The sequence below is a fragment of the Pezoporus occidentalis genome, unplaced genomic scaffold (genome assembly GCF_034315485.1).
Source record: "Pezoporus occidentalis ecotype Australia unplaced genomic scaffold, CSIRO_AGI_Poc_V1 ctg213, whole genome shotgun sequence".
NCBI lineage: Eukaryota > Metazoa > Chordata > Aves > Psittaciformes > Psittacidae > Pezoporus > Pezoporus occidentalis.
In genome coordinates, this window is record NW_026913997.1 from 998,032 (window position 1) to 1,005,459 (window position 7,428).

The 7,428-nt window shown below is 37.0% G+C and overlaps 1 long non-coding RNA gene across 1 annotated transcript; it reads right to left on the reverse strand.

Moving 5' to 3' along the window:
- Positions 1–1,886: 1,886 nt before the first annotated feature.
- Positions 1,887–6,921, reverse strand: LOC134164193 (uncharacterized). Its single transcript, XR_009965042.1, has 3 exons — positions 5,911–6,921; positions 3,612–3,768; positions 1,887–2,633 (listed from the first exon to the last, which is right to left on the reverse strand). It is a non-coding gene; the product is annotated as an uncharacterized LOC134164193 (long non-coding RNA).
- Positions 6,922–7,428: the final 507 nt, after the last annotated feature.

The window sequence follows — 7,428 nt, forward strand, 5'->3', positions numbered from 1 at the left end:
GGGGGGTTCTTAGGGCTGAGTACTGGGGTGGGTGAATGGGGTGCACACAGCTTCCCATGGCTCCATCAAGCTGAGCTGTTCTACTCCTATCCAAGTTCCGCATTTTCCCCACCCTCGGCAATGGATAATCCAGAGGAGAAAAAGACTTGAATGGCAGTACACTGCACTACTCTCCCAATGCTGTTTTCAGAGGGTTTTGTTACTACATAATGAAAGCATCCTCATTCAGTCCATCCTTGCAAATCATTAACATTATTAGGGATGATTTCTAGTCAAAATGTGTCAGGGCAATGAGTGATTTCTTTCAGATTTGAAGACATAATTAGATTTTATAGCTTAGTTTAAAAAACCTTATTTTCCAAAAGTAACGGATGGCATGACATAGGTTATTGGAACTAAATCGCTACGTAAGACTGACTTGTTTTGTGTCTCACTTTACAGTTCAGAGTATATATGCTTTATTTATAAAGGCATCTGTGTGCATTTTGTTTTACATGTGCTTAAGCAGGAAAAAACTGTGGAAACTGCTTCATGAAAGTTCCATTGCTGATGGAACTTGTCACAAGTAAAACATGAAAGATACTATTCAAAGTAACAGATCTGGAAAAGTACTTAGAAATGTAGTAGCATCTGAGTGAAACTGTAAAGCTTATCAATACTTAATAGGTGTCCCTAGCAAATAGAAGAATTGTATTACAATCCCTTGTAAATCTGGTAATGTGGTTATTGATAGGAAATACTAAATAGGTCTACTGAGAAATCTCATTCGTTTATGTATTATAAAAATATAGTCCTCTGCAAAACACTACAGATAAGTGTTACATGGAAATATTAATAGACCTCCATTTTGGTGAGTGAAGAGAAAATTATTAGACTCCTCATTCACTTAGTGTGACAGCCTTTACTGGCTTTGCCTCTCATTTTTTCCCCTACTATGTCTTCTTTAGTCAAACAAAAATTTAATGATTATGCTGAGTTTGATAAAATTTAGGGTTTTGATATTCTTTTGCAGCTGTCATAATACTATATTTTACATGTTTCACTGAACTGAATATAAAAGCCTGCAGACAGAAATAAATGAGTAGAAAAGACTATAAGCAATGAAACACAGGTGGGAAAAAATAAAGTAATAGGCTTTGCTTGCTCTGAAAGTGTAGCATTACATGGATATAAGTGCAATTTAATAACACCTATATGCTGCCATGATGTTAAAGGCTCTGTGTAAGGTAAACAGGCTCTTTCTTTCCCAATTAATTTGACTGTCATCTAAGAAAATGGCTCTGGGTTCTAATCTGTCGTGGTTTAAACCCAATCAGCCATAAATCAGCCACGCAGTCTCTCACTCCCCCCCCCTTTTCTTCCCCCTGCTCTCAGAGGGATGGGAAGGAGAATCGAAAGAATGTAACTCCCACAGGTTGAGATAAGAACAGTTTAGTAACTAAGGTATAACATAAATCACTACTGCTACCACCAATAATAATAATGATAAAGGAAATAACAAGGGAAAAGAATACAGTACCACCCACTGACTGATAATACCCAACCTGACCGAGCACCGACCAATACTTAGTCCAACCCCGCAGTGAACTAGCCCTTTCAGGTAACTGCCCCTGGTTCTACATCCTGGGCATGACGTGCTGTGGTATGGAATACCTCTTTGGCTAGCTTGGGTCAGGTGTCCTGTCTCTGCTTCCTCCTGGTTTCCCCTCCTCCCTGGCAGAGCATGAGGCTCAGAAAGTCCTTGGTCAGACTAAACATTTGAGCAGTAACTAAAAACATTGGTGTTATCAGCACTGTTCCCAGGCTGAAAGTCAAAAACACAGTGCTGCACCAGCTACTAAGAAGGAGAAAAAATGACTGCTACTGCTGAACCCAGGACATAATACTACCTTCGACAACTTAATTCTTCAAATGTCATTATATGTATAGCTATTGATTCCAAATTAAAAAATAAAGAAGGAAGTTAAGAAGAATCTTGCTGAAGATAGGATGTTGCTTATCTATTCCACATACTTGGGTAAATTTTAGAGTCATGTTGTATTTTTATTTATTGTATTATAGATCCAGTAGTCCCAAAAGCTTTTCTCTCTATTGACTTAAGTGATTTGAAGTAGAACAGCATGCAAACACAGTAAAAGAACTAAGCCATTCTAATGTTGCCCATTGCAATGTTTTTGTTTCTTTTTTTCATGCTCATGGTAATTTACTCCATACACGCAGTTTTTCAGATTCACACAAGACAGCTATTTATGTTTTAACAGTTGCCTCATTTATGGGGGAATACTTGTGTATATCCCTGCATATTTCTGTTGCTTCTCTAGCTAGTATCTGCTACTCAAAACTTGTACATGTAAAGTGAAAAAGAAGTATAACACAATTGCTATTGCTTAGAAACACTATTCTGAGTGGTTGAACATAGCAGTAAAATCACTTGGTCTTGTTCTCTCTCACAATATACTGTATAGAACTGCGTGGAACAGTATACCAACCTACCATCTACCTTTCTCCTGCAAGTGAAGAGCCTCTATAGCTGCAGCCCCAACTGGCATCACTTTAGAATGGTTATGAAGATACCAAACATATTGAGAAGTGTTGTCTTCTCCAGTGTTTTCCTTCCACCTTCACATGAGTACCTAATAGGAGTCAAAAGAGAACTGAGGTAGGATGAAGGCAGCCAAGTACAGGAAGAAAAGTTTATGCTTGGTCTCATATGCATTATGGTTTGATTTACTTTCCATGTCAGTTGATTGAAATAAATATGGAATTTAATGGTAAAAAGGAAAATTGTAACTGTAAAATACCAGTTGCAGAGATGAAAGCACTGCATTTCACAGCCTCAGACTTTAGTATCCTTTTTAGGCACTGATACTGGTTTCTGATACTTATTAATTTTAGAGAAATACGCCTTGCAAACTTCAATGGGCAACACTTCATAATAATCTACTTGTATAATGAAATAGTGTATTTCATCTGGAGGTTTGAAATAGCTATACAATGAAGGCCCCTTCCTCTGAAAATTTCTATTATTATTCTATTCTAGTATTATTGAATATGTAGGAAGAACAAGAACTCAACGGTGTGATTTTTAAAAAGATTTGTGAATCTTTGCCTTCTTAGCACTAAATTTATTTTTATGTAACATCAAGAGATTTTTCCGTATTAATGTTTCCATATGTTAGAATCTAGCTTTATAAGGTCACTTATATTGCCTGTGTGAATGATTAGAGGATATTTTCTCCTTTATTTTATAATTGTTATTACTTTTTTTGCTAAATTTGCAATTCACTTTTTTCCTGCATATTATAGAATACAATCCCAGAGCATTTGTGAGCTCCGAGATATTTTTTACCTTTTGCCTTCCATTCAAATCAAAGGTTTCTATGTATTTGGACCAATAGGTAATTTAATTTTTTTATTATTATTATTTGTAGTGTCTTATAGGAAGAAATTAAACTATTCTATGATTCTATGATTTTGGCCACTATAGACCTATGGATTTACAAAACAAGAGACATCATTCTTCCTTTCATTTTCCCTGTCATCCCCAAAATCACAAACCTTTGAGAAGTGCTGCTCAAGTGCGGTTCACTGAGCCTCATTATGTTTAATACCTGCTCATAAAAACACTTCTTGGCATCTTTGGACATCACACTTGAAGAGCACATATGGGAAAAATCCTGCTTAATTTTAACAGCAGCATAGCCTGGAGTGTTAATGCACTTCAGTTTTTCACCTTCCCAAATCTTGCCACTGAATCTGACACTACATCTGTGATGAGATGAAGAGAGGGTAACTGGTTAGAATTAGAGGATTCTTCCAAACCATAATGTAAATATCTGTCTTTCTAACTTTGTTCAACACAGGTAGAATTTTTCACTTTTATTGTGGATTTCTTTGTAAATCTCTGCATTTGGGCATAAAACTCTCCTGGCCTTTTATTTGCAGAATGCTTCACTTTCGCTAATCCTGTCGATACAGTGGGAGTTAGTATAGGCTACGAATTTTAACTACCAGCTTATTTAACCCCACTCAGAAAAGATACAAACAGTGCTTAACAATGCTTTCAATTTATGCACATTAGTACTCCCACAGTGGCAAATTTCAGGAAAATAAGCTTACATAGATTAGTCATTAGCCTTTCTTTTCCACGACCTCAGAATATCTTCTAACCTGACATTAAGGAATAAGAGATTTTGCAATAAAAGATTAAATATCCTCCATCCCTGATGGAAAGTATTTTGAATCTTCTTAAATTCTGTTCAATTAATGCCAGAGAGATCCAAGTAATTTTGAGGATTACATTTTAATCATAATTAGAGATATTTTAATTTTTTTTTTTATTTGAGATGACTTTTGCTAATGAATTCAGAGATACGGGCTAAATTTGCATGCATGAGAAACAAGAAGACATAAATGTTTGTAGCAGGTTTTCAAACCTATCTACTTAACTGCGTATAAGCTTCTATTTAGAAGTGGTATCGGGACTAGGACAAAGTCTGCCTATAACTTTAGTTCCCATATAAAAAGGGTAGATTTTACATGGCACCTGTTCTCTGCTCGCCTCTATTACCTCTTTAAGCTGGTTGTAGAAGCTGTCAAAAACATTGCTGGGAAACACTGCTCTGACTTTTTTTCATAAGAAACCAGCTTTCTTTAAAATGAGTCAGGTATGGGTATAGCTCTTCACACTCTTTCTTTGGGTAGCCAGTCAGGCACAGATAGGAATGTACTGCTAACACTGACATACTTCGGGTGTACCTTGTGGGGGTTACTTGGACTGAACTAAGGCTTTTCTCAAGTAACCCCCACACAAAATGCCTATGGTATGGACATCATGCTCTCAGCACCAATGCTCTCCCTGTAGAGATCTACTCCTATTAGATTATTTGATGCTTTTTCCATTGTCAGGAGCCCCCAGATATAATTCATGAATAGTCTTTTCTCCTGATGGAGGGAGCTAGTGCATATAGCCTCAGTGGTCCAGGCTGCAGCTGATTAATTTGTTTATAATCCAACCTAGTTAAGCAATGAAAAATCTTTCAGAGAGAACACATTAAGAAGGAGGTTGTGTGTCTGATTATCAGGCAGAATAGCCTACATTCCATGCTTTGTATATGACGAATTTTCCTCCAAAGCTTTTAACTGCCTGAAAGGTAGCAACAACTACAATTAGATTTCATTGCATGTGTCATAGCCAAAGAAATACTAAGAGGAACAATCAGAGGAGTTAAGAAAAGCTATGTGAAAATAATGGTCATTGGTAAATGTTCTCATTAAGCAGAATTACCACCTACCTTAAACAAGAGCCATTAAGTAAAATTAGACTTGAATAAGAACTCATATGTAAGACTCCCCCAAATCCTCACAATAATTTGTTATAATGTACAAAATATGCCTTCTCTTCCCTCCCCCAAACTTGAGCAAGTAGCAACTAAGCATGGGAACTTGAGATAGCTTCACTAGTTGCACAAATTCTATCTATATTTCAGCTAGGTTGTAGCACTACTGCTGAGATTATCTGATGCTGTCTATTAAAAACCTTATTTTCAATTATTTAACTTCCCGAACTTTGATCACTTTGGCCAAAAACTTGAAGAAGGATGTACAACTCATTTTGTGACTCTTCACATAGGGGAAATGAATTGTCAAACATCTACCCTTGAAAATCAGAATAGGAAAAAAAGCATGCTTTGATTATTTACAAATCCAAACCAACATGTAACATTTTACCATCCTTCCCTAGAAAAAAATGATGCTGAATTTGGTATAAGAATCACTTCCTTATCAGGGTGTGTTCTTTCCTGCCTTCAAAATTTGTTTCAAATACTGTTACTTGCTATGCCTCTGAAAAATTTGTTCACAGAATCTCTGTATCTCAGATTTTACTCCTCTGTTCATGCCAAGCATTACCTAGCCCAAGCTCCGTTCAGTCTTCTCTGCAGCTGTGGAGCAGTTTTGCTGTATCATGGTCAAAGTCAACTAGCAGAGCCATGAGCAATGATGTTCTCTTTCCTCCTTGCAGTAACCCATCACTATGCCCAGGTTGGGTTGAAGGAAACTCAATTGAACGCACAGTGCCAAGAGTTGAGCCTGCTGGAGAGGGAGCAAATGGGTAAAGCAAGTCCATAGCAGGAGCAATGAAAGAAGTACTGTGATTGGTGGCAAAAAATGCCACAGCCATGCTGGCAAGGGTGTCCAGTAGTGCTCTGAGATCTCCTGTGCTGAGGGGTCCATGGCAGCTGGTGAGCAACAGATAGAAGCAGTAACTGGGAGGATCCAGTTAGGGGAAGGAGGGAGAAGAGAATTAAGTGCCAGAACACCTTGCTACAGCTTGGAGGATGAGGAGGTGGGAGGCAGTAAAATGCCTGGAGGAAGGTGAGAAGAACTGGGATAGGACTCAAGGTGAGGAAAGTGGTCTCATTCACAGGTCTCACACAGTGAGAGAAGCCCTAGTCCTATGGCATTTTACATGACTGCAATGTTTGCACCAAAGGATGTTAAACTGCATTGAGACCATGAACCTTCACTCTGGTGTTGGCTAGTTTTTTGGGTGGCTCTTTGCAGTGTTAATATTTTTTTTTCATGCACTGACCTCCATATAGAGATCAATACATTCCACTCCAAGGCCTGTGTCTTTATAGCAAAAAGTGGCTGTAAAATAGGATTAAACATGACCTAACTGAGGTGCTGGTTTTACCCTTTCTCATACTTAATTGGTGTATCTGTTACAGCAAACAGCACTGCTAAAATAAAGGATTGTTCCTTGGAGCTAAGAACTGGCAGGAATCTTCCATAACCAGAGTGTTCTAATTATTAAAAACACTGAAATAGCCTGGAAGTACTATCAGACAGTGAAAAGAATTCATCAGTGACTTCAGCTGGAACAAGAACATCATTAAGATAGAGGCATATCACAAAAGTACTTCTTGCTAAGTTAAAGAAGACATAACATTTATACTATCTAAAAAAACCATAAGATGTCTAAGTTCAGTTAGGCATTTTCCACAAAGGAGGAAAGAAAGAATTAGCAAAAAATTAGGAGGCATTGACTCAAGCAGTGTAAACATTTTTTTTTAACTCTAACAAAAATTGAAAACACACTATATGTTTTAAATGAAAAATTATGACCTTTTGACTATATTTGCTTTATGCTGACTTGAATTTGCTGGGGTTCTTTCCAGTCTAAAAACTTTGTAATAGTTTTGTAGGCAAAATATGATTTGTGGTTGTCTTGCCAAAACCCGAGTGAAGTTTAGCAATGAGTGTATCCTTTTATGAATAAATTATATCATTACTATGTGGGCTTTTTTTTTTTTGTTTGTTTTATAATATCATACTGAGGATATAATAGCACAAACAGACACAATAACCACCGAGACTTAAAAAATCACTACTTTTAAAATTACCTCATTTAATTTAAAGAATTTT